The 13965-nt window shown below is 46.5% G+C and overlaps 1 long non-coding RNA gene across 2 annotated transcripts; it reads left to right on the top strand.

Moving 5' to 3' along the window:
- Positions 1-1504: 1504 nt before the first annotated feature.
- On the top strand, positions 1505-9289 carry LOC311607609. Of its 2 annotated transcripts, XR_014782659.1 has the most exons (4): positions 1505-1684; positions 6959-7132; positions 7583-7716; positions 8656-9289. It is a non-coding gene; the product is annotated as an uncharacterized lncRNA (long non-coding RNA). The 2 variants fall into 2 exon arrangements; XR_014782658.1 differs by lacking the exon at positions 7583-7716.
- The last annotated feature ends 4676 nt before the right edge of the window (positions 9290-13965 follow it).

Below are 13965 nucleotides of genomic sequence, written 5' to 3'. Positions count from 1 at the left end.
GTCCTGAACTGCTTAAGGCAGAGGGCAAGCGGAGCAACCGCAGTGTGGCCGGCTGCCTTGCTTTCCCGCCACCGTAGACTGTTTCCTTGAGCTGTGAGTTCAAAACAAACCAACCATCCTCCCAGGCTGGCCTCAGACTTACTATGAAGCTTAGGCACCAGGTAGGCCTTGAACTTACGATCTCCATGTCTCTCCCCTACAACAGCTATTCTTAACCTTCCTAATGCTGAGACCCTTAATACTGTCCCTCGTGTTGTGGTGACCTCCGGCCATAAAAAGATTTCCATTGCTACTTCAAAGCGGTAGGCTTGTTCCTGTTACGGATTGTAACGTAAATATCTGACGTGCAGATGGTCTTAGGCGCCCCTTGTGAGAAGCCCTGCTCTGGAATCACGGCGCTACGGGGATCTGCCACCAAGCTCCGTCCCTTGGGTTCTGCTTAGAGCATCATGATTTGTCAGATGATTAAAAAGGAGAAGGGGTAGGGGTGGCAGCCTGTAGAGACGGAGTTTACCAGCTGGGTGGGGGCGGTGGCGGCGGCGGCGGCGGCGGCGGCGGCGCACGCTTTCATTCCCAGCGCTCGGTAGGCAGAGGCAGGAGGATCTCTGTGAGCTCGAGGCCAGCCTGCCTACAGAGCAAGTCCAAGACAGTCTTGAGAAACCCAAACAAGAAAAAAAGAAAAAAAGCAAAGGCGCTTACTGGCATGGTAGACGCATGAGTATCAGGAAGACTCTCACACACATATTTTTTTTTTTTTTTTAATAAATAACCTTTTGCTAAAGGAAAAGTTGAGGTTTTTTTTTGTTTTGTTTTGTTTTGGACAACAGATCCTTTTGTAATTTTGGGGAGAGACCACTACATTTGGCTTCTTTGAGGAATATCACCTTTCCCTGCCCTGAGGTGTTTGTTTGTTTGTTTGTTTACTCGAGACAGAGTTTCTATGTAGCCTTGGTTCTCCTAGACTGGCTTTGTAGACCAGGGTGGCCTCAAACTCACAGCTGCCTCTGCCTCTCTGAATACTGGGATTTAAAGGCATGTACCACCTCGAAGACCTGGCTCTGAGTTTTTTTATTCAATCAATAACCACCGCTTGTCTGCTACATCAGGTTTTTGTTTTTGTTTTTGTTCTGAATTGGGTCTTTTTTTGCTCCTTTGATCACAGTTGGGTGGACAAGGCTTTCCCATACAGTGGACTCAAGGCAGGATCTTGCTATGTACCCTAGGCTGGCTTCAAATCCCACATCCTCTCTGCAGCTTCCTGAGAGCTGGGATTGCAGTTGCACGTCTTGAAGTCTGACTGTGTTTATCTTGGAATAAGAAATGTCTCATCTATTTGTTGCTATTCACAAAGAACATTCATGCTGACAGAGGAGCCGTACCTCAGCTGGTAGAGTGTTTGCCTGGCATGCAGAAAAGCCTGGCTTCAGTTTCCTGCACTGTGGTATCACATGCTTGTGATTCTAGCACTGAGAGGCAGAGGCAGGATGAGGAGGCCAGGCTCGCCACCTGCCACGGGCCATGTTGAGACACTGTCTCCAAAAGTGAAACAAACAGGAAAGGTTCAAACCCTTAAAAAGAAAAAAAAAAAGACATTCACAAACCTCCATAAACAAAGAAGCAAGCAAGAAGCTCCCCGACCCCCAGCCAACGTGAAGAAAGGATCTAGGAAGATGTTAACAAAGAGGTGAGTGGCTTAAGGAACTGGGACTTTTTTGTTGCCGAGAAAGTTGGGGCAAGGAGTGGCCACAGTATCCCTTTCATTTTCTGAGGTTTTTTTCTTTTTTCTTCCAGATTTTTCTATTCTGTTTCTTTTAACTTATTCCAAGTTGCCCGTCAGATGCTCTGCAGAAACTGGAAAATCCCTTGAGGGAGTCAAGGCTTTATGGTGTTAGCAGAAACCTGAACCGTGGGGGTGGGTGGGGAGGGGGTGGGGTGGGGGGAACAAGCTCCTTGGATGTTTTCTGAAAACAGCTCTAAAAGTAAACTTGTTACATAACTCTCTACAAAAACCTTCCTGGTTTTAGGCACCTTGGTGGCGCATAGGCTTCGACAGGAGCTGAAAATCTGGCTCTGTCAGACATGAAACACCTCAGACAAGGCACTGTGGACTTAAAGAGCTGCGCGTACAGCGGCCTTCCCAGGGTGCCTAGCATATGACACCTTCAGTCAATTACTAGGCACTGACTGTTGGGAAAGCCCCTTCTTCAGGGAGCAGCCGCGCTTGATGAAGCCCTGAGCCTCGCAGAAGCAGCATAGTTGGCATTTTTTTTTATCAGCTGCTACCAGCTGTCTGGAACGTAAGGAAGAAGCGGTGAATTGCGTGTAAATAAACATTCCCGACTCTTACCGGAAAGCAGCACTGGGCGAGGGCCGAGCTTTGACTCTTGCCTACAGGCTAGTTAGGCGATGAGACACGCCTCTGCAGAACAGTGATGGGCAGAGTCTGTAGGAATGTCATCCTGAAGGAACAGTTCAGGCCCTTCCCCGTGACACGTATGCCGGAGCACGTGTGAGCTCCTCAGAGAGAAGGGCTCATGAGGAAACAGCATCTGGTGAGGCAGCAGGTGTTGGGTAATAGCATGAACACCTCGGTAGTGCAGATGAAGTGCTGCTGTCTCTTATGTGGGACGATACAGACTTGGCTTCACCCTCTAACCGCCCCCCCCAACGGCCAGTGTGGGGCACTGGAGCGTAAACAGGATCATCAGAAGCAGCTAGCTGCCAACCTAATACTGCAGAAGTCAGAGCATGGAAGAGTCTGCAATCCTCCCTTGCCTTCCTCATCAGTCAGTTTTGACTTCTAAGGCCTTCAGGGTGAATAACGCAACGTCTGTGCGGTTCCCAGGCAGCTCCTCCTGCTCTTCGCACCCTATGCTTGATCCCAACTTCAGTTACGAGGCTAATTTAAAGTCACTTACGGCATTTGTGAGTGTGTGGTGTGTGTGTGTGTGTATGTGTGTGTGCCCGAGTATAGTTATGTGTGCCATGTGTGTGCAGGAGCCGGAGGAGGTCAGAGAGAGAGGTTGGATCCCTTGGAACTGAAGTTACCAGTGGTTGTGAACAGCCGTGTGGGGGCTGGGAACTGGTCCTGGGTCCTCTGCAAGAGCAGTGGATTTTCTCTCCAGGCCCGAGGACGACTTTCCTGTCTTAGGCTCTAGAGTGGTTTTTTATTTTTTATTTTTTTCTTTCCCTGGTATTTGACCGTTGGCTCACCCTTGGCTTCCTGGGGCATGAGAACCTGTCCTTTTTCTTCTCTGATGCACACCCCCGTGTCTGGCTAGCTCAAGGCCAGAGGAGCTCGGCCGAGAGCCCATGTGAACATGACGGTGCCATAGAAGAGGGACACGATGTCAAGATGGACATGGGTGGATGGGCCTTAGTCACGGCTCATGTGGGGGAATTCATCTACCAGGAAGGAAGTGTCTGGATAGCAGGGATGAGTAAACAGAACAAAGGTGGCCTGCTAGTGTCAACAGACACAGGTAGCATGAAACGAGGACAGAGGGTCACAGGAATTATGACTAATGACGCTGTGGGCACAGGCAGGGAGAGTGCAGATGGAATCAGCAGGGCTGCTACAGATAGTGGCAGCCAACACACTTACCATTGTTTATGTTAGTATATAAAGTAATATACAGTACTTTTTTTAAAGGTTAGTTTATAAAGGTTAGGATTTTTGTTTGTTTGTTGTTCATTTTGGTTTTTTGAGACAGGGTTTCTCTGTGTATCCCTGGCTGTCCTGGACTGGCTTTGTAGACCAGGCTAGCCTTGAACTCACAGCGATCTGCCTGCCTCTGCCTCTCGAGTGCTGGGATTAAAGGTGTGCGCCACCACGCCCGGCTTAAAGGTTAGTTTTTACATTAGTATATAAAGTAATAGGCTCTACCATGGACTCTCCATGTATATTATGCATGTTTGATATTTGTTAATCCTTTCCCTCCATTCTTACCTCCATCTCTCTGCCCACCCTTGGCTGGTTCCCTGGACCACCAGCTCCTCCTCCATGTCCCAGGTTTCCTCTTCCTCTTTTTTGTTTTTTGTTTTGTTTTTGTTTTAGATCGGGTTTCTCGTGTAGCTGGCCTTAGCTTCTTAAAGTCATCTCTCTTCTTATGGCCTCCTTTCTAGTTTCATGGCCTATACCCCCCCCCACACACATGCAGTTCACATGAGATGAAAGGTGTTGCATTCGTCTTTCTTGGTCTAGGATTCTTTGTAATAAGATAATAATTTCTGTTTCTATATATTTTCCCACAGATGTCATGATTTCATTTTTCTTTATCCTCCTTCTTTTTTACATTTTGTGGTGTGTGTGTGTGTGTGTGTGTGTGTGTGTGTGTGTGTGTGTGTGTGTGATGAACACCCAAGTACCATGGTATGAATATGGAGGCTAAAGGAGTTAGTTTTCTCCCTTAAAAAAAAAAAGATTTATTTCTTTATTATTATGCATAGTCTTCTGCCTGCGTGTACACCTGCAGGCCAGAAGAGGGCACCAGATCACATCACAGATGGTTGTGAAGCACCATGTGGTTGCTGGGAATTGAGCTCAGGACCATTCGAAGAGCAGGTGGCACTTTTAACCGCTGAGCCATCTCTCCAGCCCCGGTTTTCTCCTTTTTTAACCCTGTGATTCCCAAGGATGAAACTCAGGCCACCAGGCTTTTACCCACTAGGCTCTTTCACCAGCTCTGGTTTCATTTTTCTTGTCTTTCCTGTCTTTCTTTCTTTCTTTCTTTTTTGAGACAGGGTTTTTCCATATACCACCCTTGACTGTGCTGAACTTGCTTTGTAGACCAGGCTGGCCTCCAACTCACAGCGATCCACCTGCCTCGGCCTCCCGTGTGCTGGATTAAAGGCCTGCACCACCACCACGCCCAGCTGGTTTCATTTTTTTCTTATGGGTGAATAAATTCCACCTTATTTCCCTTTCAATATGCATTCATCTGTTGATACGCTGGTTCTATTTCCTAGTTATTGGGAGCAGCACAGCAGTGTGTGTGCCAGTATCCTTCTGGCAAGACCTGAGTCCTTAGGCCCTGGGTCTGTGGTGGCGCACGCCTTTAATCCCAGTGAGGTAGAGGCAGGCCGATCTCTGAGTTCAAGGCCAGCCTGTTCTACATAGTGACTCCAGGACAGCCAAGGCTACACAGAGAAACCCTGTCTCGAACTCCTGCCCCGCCCCCCCCCCAAAAAAAAAGAGGGCTGGAGAGATGGTTCAGAGGTTAAGAGCACCGCCTGTTCCTCCAGAGGTCCTGGTTCAGTTCCGAACAACTACATGGTGGCTCACAACCATCTGTAATGTGATCTAATGCCTTCTTCTGGCATGCAGGTGTACGTGCAGACAGAGCACTGTATACATAATAATAAATAAATAAATCTTTAAAAAAAGAGTCCTTTGGCTATATGTCCAGGAATGAGATAGCTGGGTCATGTGATCGTTCTAAATTGTTTGCTTTTGTTTTTGTTTTTTTGAGAAATAATCATACTAATTTCCACTGTGGTTACGCAAACTTGCGTTATATCAGGAGTTAGTAAAGCTTTCTCTTTCCCCATGTCCTGGTCAGCATTCACTATTATTTATTTTCTTGATGGTCATTCTGACCAGGGTGTGATGGAGTCTTATAGCACTATTAATTTGAATGTCCCTGATGGCTAAGGATGGTGGGCACTTTCTCAAGTATGTTCTACTCACTATTATTCCTTTTTTTTTTTTTTAGAACTCCTTGTTCATTCACTGGCTTATTTATTGATTGAAAATTAATTTTTAAAAATTATTTTGTGGTTCATGCATTCTAGATACTAGTCCTTTGCCTGGGGTGTAACTGGCTACGATTCTCCCCTATTCTGCCCTCAGCCTGTTCTCTCTGATGATAGTTTCCTTAATAGTCAGTACCCTTTTTTGTCCCTGAATATCTAACATTTGGAAAGGGGGGAGACTGGAGTAACATGAGCATCTGGTGTGAACCATGCTGTATCCCACAGAATGATTGTGTGTGTTTTTTTTAAAGATTTATTTATTTATAAAGTACACAGTTTTGCTTGTATGTACGCCTGCATACCCGAAAAGGGCACTGGATCTCATTATAGATAGTTGTGAGCTGCCATGTGGGTGCTGGGAATTGAACCCTGGTCCTCTGGAGGAACAGCCAGTGTTCTTAAGTGCTGAGCCATCTCTCCAACTCCACCATAGAAAGGTTTAATTTTTATATCATTTTTTTTCCTCCTTATAAATCCTGCCAGGTTGCTGGACAGTGGTGGCACACGCCTTTAATTCCAGCACTTGGGAGGCACGGGCAGGCGGATCACTGCAAGTTTGAGGCCAGCCTGATCTACAAAGCTGCTCCAGGACAGCCAAGGCTATACAGGGAAACCCTGTCTTGGAAAAAAAAATCCTGCCAGGTGTCTATGCTACTCTAGAGCTGGATTTAGATTCCAGGCCTGTCTGATTCCATAACCTACATAATTTCTGTGTCATGTAATTTTTTTTAACGTAGTTACATTTTTTTCCTTTCCCAGCATTTTTGAAAGAGAAATCAGGAGTTTTGGGAGTATAATAGAGTGGCCTGCGGGGATGGTGTTTATGCAGTAGACTCGGTCTATATTCGGGCACTTGTGCTCTCTCAGTGACTGCTGGGTTTCAGAAGAAAAACCGTGGCGGAGCCTGGGACTCAGCTCAGGACACAGCGTTGTTTGTCCAGGCTTGCATATCTTCCCTCAGGAAAAACACCAGTTCTTTGAGAGTGTGTATATCCATGCTATCATGGCTTTGCAGAAACTGTTCTCTACTGGATAAATGTAACAAGCAAGACAAAGCAGTGCAACTATACAAGTTGGACAAGTCTTTAGTGTGCTCTGAGCACGAAGCCGTGCGGGAAGTGCGCCGCTAAGCACTTGTTGACACGAAGCCTCTAGCCCTCATATGCTCCCCGAGGAGATAAGTAATATTGACACCCATTTTCAGATAAGGAGACCAAGCTTGCACAGCTGTATGTGGCAGAGGGTCCTGATCTAAGTCTGGCCGGCTCCAAACCCCATGTTCTGACCTGCAAAGTTACAGTGCCTCCCTCAGGAGAGATAAGAGCGATGAGACTGGACAGAGCGATTGATCACAGGGGCTGGCCTAGAACCCTATAACGTGAGTCTAAATTCAAGATGGCCCCTTACAGGTAATTTTGGTTGTCTCTTGCTACGTAAGAAATCTCCCTACACTTCACGTAAAGGCCTGTGGTGCCGTTCTCTTTCTACTTCTCCTCATGGGTATCCACACCGGGCGGGGCTGGAGGGAGTGAAGCTTGGCTCGGGTGGGTGAGTGCGCATCGGCGAGAAGGCAAAGAGCTGTCTGGGATCAGCTTCGGAGAACTGGTCCCTTTACTAGGGGGGTGGGAAGTAGGCATTTATGCCCCTGGGGAGGTGGCCAGGATCTCTGGGGTAAGGTAAGGTTTGTGGGGCCATTTACAGCTGGCCAGGGCAGGGGTGTTGGAAGATACTTTATCTGCACACTCCAGGGTTGGGAGTGGAAGTGGGGAATCTTATCAGGTCAAACCTGTGACGTTTGTGAAGCCTGAATTTTTTTTTTTCAAGACAGGGTTTCTTTGTGTAGCCTTGGCTACTTGGATTCACTTTGTAGACCGGGTTGGCCTCGAACTCACAGCAATCTGCCTGCTTCTGCCTCCTGAGTGCTGGGATTAAAGGCGTGCACCACCATGCCGCAGTGTCAAGGTAATGGAGTCTTACAAGGGTAGATGGTGGGGGAAGCCGAGTTTATGGTGCAGGTTGGGAGAGGGAAGGGAACCAACTCCTGCTGTCTCCTTCATAACCCTGGGCCATTCCAATCCCACACCACAGTAATGATTGTTTCTCACAAGTCTATGGACTTAGATTGTTCTGTTTGATGTCATGTAGTTTGGGGCTCATCCACGCAGCTGCATTGCTGATGGCAGGGCTGTCCTGTTACTTAGTGACTTCTGTGCGGCCTGTTGGGCTTCTTCACAGTATGGTGGTTTTAGGGTAGGATTCCAGGAGGGAGATGGAAGTTGACCAAACACACCGCTGAGCATTGAGAGGAGGGCTTCGTGCCACCTGGCGAGCACTCCACCTCTGACTGGATCCCCAGCCTTAAAATAATCCGGCAACTGACACATTGTTTCCTGAGGTGCTAAGAGGGTTTACCAGATAAAACCCACCACCCGTAGCTACATTTCCACTTTATAGCAACAGTCAGTTGATACAAAACAGTAAGTTTTGCTATGAGTCGGTCTCATGGAGTTATTTGGGGTTTATTTTACGCAAAATGTGACTTTGAAAAAAACAAATGAGGGCCGAGCGTGGTGGCGCACGCCTTTAATCCCAGCACTCGGGAGGCAGAGGCTGGTGGATCGCTGTGAGTTCGAGGCCAGCCTGGTCTACAAATTGAGTCTAGGACAGCCAAGGCTACACAGAGAGACCCTGTCTCGAAAAACCAAAAAAAAAAAAAAAAAAAAAAAAAAAAAAAAAAAAGAAAAAGAAAAAAACAAATGAAGTTGAAAATGAACGGGGTATTCTGTACATTAACGTGCTCCCTCTGATAGGAGTAGTGTGCTTTGGAGAAGGAGGGAATCAGTGGGGACCCTCTTGGGATGTTCTACCTTGACTTAAAGAATGAAATGTCCTCGTTTTCAGAAGAACTTACGGAGCTGCCCAATGGACCTGTCCAGCTTGTGTGGCCCAGAGGGAAATCAGCCAGATTCACACAGATCCGGACCACGTGCTTCTCCTCATATGTGGGATACGGGTGGAGGAAGTAAAAGAAGGGCGCTATGACAGACGTGGGAATGGAGGGAGAGGGGTGTCAAAGGACAGCAGAGGGTGAAAGGTCAAAATACATCATATGCACATGTGGACATTTCCTAAGGAACCTCCTGCTCAGTGTCATCAAAGGATAAAATCTCTGAAAAAGATCAGCTGTTGTGTAGGTAGATGTTGGGGGGATGATCTGATGTATTTTGATGCTAATTACAGTTTGCTGTCTCTGTGACCCACCTTTTGCTTAATAAAAAGCCATCCCACCTGGGCAGGGCAAAGGAGATAGGTAAGGCTAGGAGAGAGAGGAATCCTGGGAAGAAGAAAGGACGGCCAAGAGGAGGAAGGAGGGAGACCTGAAGAGAGGAGAAGAAGGTTGCCATGGGTTAGCTGGAGGAGAAGCACATGGCTGGCGGGATGGAGAATCCGGCCCAGATGAAGAACATTAGCAAGTATTTGGGATTATGGACAGCAGGTAGCTTGATAGAAGTTATTGGAAGCAGATGGCATGGGATTGAGGCAGGGATATAACAAGTATCTATGTCTTGATTGATTGCTATCGGGGCCTACAGATAATACAGATAATTTAAAAACAATAGGTAGAATTGCATGTAAAACTCTGGTCAATGTTCTAGTCTTCCTTGGCCAGAAAGTAAAGAAGAAAAAGAAAGCTTTGCAGGCCCCTCAGGAGGGCACACCCAAGGTAAGCACCATTAAAAAAAACCAAAAAACAAAAAAACAACTGTCCTTGTTTGGCAGAGTGGGCCACTCGTGCTTTGGCATTCCCTCAGTTTGACCTTGGTAACATATTTGATGTGTTTTCACTTGGAAATTCCCCCTCCAGTAACAAACTTTTAGCTCAGCTTTATCACCTTCCCAGGCCTTAGTCACCCCGGGACCTGTAATCTGAGATGACTGTAGCACAAAGGCCAGGGCCTCCGGAAGAAACAGGAAGTAAGGATGCAGAGTTCACAATGGAGTCAAAACTGGGTTGGAGTTGAGGCAGACAATTCTGGGCTTTGAGGACAAAGGCTAATGAGTCCTTTTAGCCTGGGCTCCTTACAAACTACGCTTCTCTTTAGGTTTTTTGACAGGAGGGGTTTTCTTCCTGTTTGTTTGTTTATTTGTTTGCTCATCTTCTGTGTCTCTGTGGCCTTTGGGGAACTTATTATCTAAAGGAAAAGTCTTCATTATTGAAAAAAAAAATAGGCTGCTTGTTACATTCCAATATCTGTGTAGAGTGTTGAGGTAGCGATGGTGAGAGGTTTCCTGGAACCTGTGATGTTTTTATTGTTGACAAAAATTGCCCCAAATCTATAAGTAAGGCCAAGAGATAATTCTTGGGTCACTGAGGCTCTGATTGATATGTTTGCCTTGTTCACTTTGACAGCTATCAGTGAGGGAGCAGTTAGACTCTGCGAAGCTACAAGTGAAGATGGAAGCTTTGTCTGAGAGAGGTTCAAGTTCAGCCGTTCTAGTCAACCCAACCTGCCTAAATTTCCTGTTTAACTTGAACCACAACTTTTGACAGTCAAGTTTTGTTTCTTTTAATGTCTCCATTTATAGCGTCTCATTCTTAGCCCCATGCTTTTTTCCTTCTTGACAAACGACCCATAACTGAAGAAGTTCAGGGTCTCTGGAAGTGAGAGTTACAGCTAATCAGGTGAAACACAGGTTGCTTATGCTTTTCCTACCCTCTGTGTGTCGGTCTGCTTTCTGTCGCCGTAACCGAATGCCAGAGGCTAGGCACTTGATTCGTGTGCAGCTCTACCGGTCCAGTCTCTGGTGAGGATTCTCTTGGCTGTGTTACAATATGGTGGGGCCATGTGAAAGAAAGATTGTATGGAGCTAGGCGTGGTGGCGCACACCTTTAGTCCCAGCACTAGGGAGGCAGAGGCATGAGGATCACTGTGAGTCTGAGGCCAGCCTAGTCTACAGAGCCAGTCCAGGACAGTCAAGATAACATAGAGAAATTCTATCTCGAAAAGAAAAAAAAAAAGATTGTATGGCAAGACAAGACTCTAGAGGCAAAGAAGGCTGGTCTTGATCTTTATAGAATTATAGCATAACCTCTTTAACCACTGTGTAATGATGGCAGCTTCCTGCTTCTGTAGACCACAGTAAAGTCCGAAGTTCCTTATAACAGTGATTTCAGTACCAACACTTCCTCCTCATCCATGATGCCAAATTCTTCTTTGTTCTTCTTGTGTCTGAACTCTACAAAGACCATTTCTCCTCTGTCATGTACCCAGAAGGGTAGTGTGCCCCAGAGAACCTTACAGGGAGAGTGGAACTAGTTGGTGTTTTTGATGTTTGACTTACAGTGTTCCTTTATGTATTTTGAATTCCCTTTCCTTCCTTTCCTCCCTCTCTCCTTCCCTCCCTTCCTTCTTTCCTTCCTTCCTTTCTTCTGTCCTTCCTTTTACACACCCATTTGTCATTCTTGCACACGCTGTCTCCATACCATCCTAGCTGCAGAAGGATCAGAGCCAGCATGATTTCCTCATCAGGTGTAGTTACTTGATCTAGAAGGCTTCCAGACTTGTGAGCTAAGTAAACGCCACTTCTTTTCTTTTTTTTTTTTTTTAAACTTCTTTATAACTTATCCAGTTTCTGGTATTTTGTTCTAACAACACGAAATGGAGTGGGAGGTACAGCTACCTACTGAAGACCAATAACAGAATTTGCCTATTTGGAAAAGGTTTACAAGGATGTTACTTTGTTTTTGTTGTGTTTAAATTTTATTTATTTATTTATTGGCTTTAAGAGACAAGGTTTCTCTGTGTAGCCTTGGGTATCCTGGACTTGCTTTGTAGAGCAGGCTGGCCTCGAACTCACGGAGATCCACCTGCCTTTGAGGTCTACCAAGAAAACTTACGGTCTCTGTATTGTGTAGGGGACACCTGAGAGGTCAAGGTGGTGCCATTAGTAGTCTGGCATCCTGTCTGGGCAGTGGCACAGTTTGGATGAGCAAGTGCTTCTAGCTTTGTCACTTGCTTCTCACGTCCCAGCCTCCCTAAACTCTTCTCGGTTAACAGTACACAAACACTCAGCACCCTGCTTTCTGTGCCACAGTGAATGTGGGTCCCCTTAAGAGACTCCTGCTCTGCACTTCAGCATCAGACTCTGATGACATGGTACCTAGCGCCCCCCGCCCCTGCCCCAACACAAGTCCTCTGGAGGAGTGGGGTCCTGTTTGTCAAAATGGCTTCAAGCCTCTTGTTGAATCCCAACTGAATCCTGGTTCCTACTTTCCTGTCTTCTGTGCTCTCTGCTTGCATGATTTGTCATTTGTTTTCCATCCATCTTTAGCCCAGTACATTTCACAGCCTCGGAGGACCCCAGGCATACTGTTTACCTTGTTGATGTCACCTCCTGGGACACCCTGGTGATACAACCGAGATTTGTCATTGGATGCTTCGCTCTGTGGCAGCTTCTTTCTTAAAAGTGGTTGCTCCTGACACTGTGTCCTCCCATCTGCAGTGTCTTACTCTCTCTCATGAATTGCTCTGACTTAGCTTTGTCTCTGTCTGGCCACAGGCATCTGAATCATGCCTCAGTGGTGCTGAGATGCGATAGTTCTTTGCTTTCTGTGTCTTAGGAATCAGAATGAAGCCTGGCAGTGTTGACGCACGCCTTTAATCCCAGCACTTGGGAGGCAGAGGCAGGCGGATCTCTGAGTTCGAGGCCAGCCTGGTCTACAGAGTGAGTTCCAGGACAGCCAGGGCTGCACAGAGAAACCAGATCTCAAACAAATCAGAATGAAAACCTTTCTGTCAGAGGCTTATGGTTATTCATATTATGTGGGAGATAACTCTCCTAGCCATGCATCGTGGCACAAACTTTGCAAAGGTGAAGAAATCAAGGCCAAGGTAATTCTCTACTATATGGGATCTCAACCAACCGACCAACAAAACTTCCTAGAAAACAGGAGAAACTAAGTGTATAGTCAAAGAGCTTAGGACAAAGGAAGTAGAGAATGTGTGATGAATATTTATTGGAAGGCAGGAAACGACAGGAGTACCATGTACTTATGAGGTACATGATGCACTATGTCTACACAAATACTCAGCATCCATGATGCTCTGTGTCTACACACATACTCAGCATCCATGATGCTCTGTGTCTACACAAATACTCAGCATCCATGATGCTCTGTGTCTACACACATACTCAGCATCCATGATGCTCTGTGTCTACACAAATACTCAGCATCCATGATGCTTTGTGTCTACACACATACTCAGCATCCATGATGCTCTGTGTCTACACAAATACTCAGCATCCAAGATGCTCTGTGTCTACACACATACTCAGCATCCATGATGCTCTGTGTCTACACAAATACTCAGCATCCATGATGCTCTGTGTCTACACACATACTCAGCATCCATGACATGTTGCACAGATTCTTAGGCCCACATGTCGTCATCTAAGTTGTTTATACAAATCACACGGCTGCTCACCATGCTCTGGTGAGGAGGTGTTATTGGCCAGGCCCATTTGTACAGTTGTTCCTGTAATTCTCTGATGGAGAATCTGTTGGCTCCAGGTACCTTTTGTTAACACTCTTCAGTATCTCCAACTAAACGTTCTCATGTCAGCATAAAAGCTGGGGGAGGGGGATGGGTGGGTGGGGGAGTTTATGTTGTCTGTACCATTTTTTTTTTTTTAAATTTTTCGAGACAAGGTTTCTCTTTGTAGCCTTGGCTGTCCTGGACTCACTCTGTAGACCAGGCTGGCCTCGAACTCACAGAGATTCACCCACCTCTGCCTCCCTGAGTGCTAGGATTAAAGGCATGCACCATCACCGCCTGGCTTTTTCTGTATCATTTTAATGTCACCATTTTGTTGTGGCTACCCAGGTGTTTGTGTGCTCCCTGACTGGAATCCACGCCCCCGCCCCCCATTTCCACCTGGTCCAGGGCTCAGAACGTCAGCCTCTGCTGATAGTCTTCTTCCTCTGCTCCCTAGGTTCTCTTGGGTTACATGGGTCAAGATGTGAAGACTTGGAAGGGCCAATCAGAACAAGCAAGCTGTGGCCGAAGAGATGGCTCAGCAATTGAGGGATTTGCTGCTCTTAATAGAGGTCACAAATTTGGTTCCTACATGAAAGCTCACAACTGTTTGTATAGACAGTTCCAGAAGAGTCAATGTTTTCTTCTGGTCTCCGCAAGCACTAGGCACATT

This window comes from Acomys minous (genome assembly GCF_964271855.1).
Source record: "Acomys minous genome assembly, chromosome: 10".
In the NCBI taxonomy this organism is placed as follows: Eukaryota; Metazoa; Chordata; class Mammalia; order Rodentia; family Muridae; genus Acomys; species Acomys minous.
This window is presented reverse-complemented; position numbering and strand designations above follow the sequence as displayed.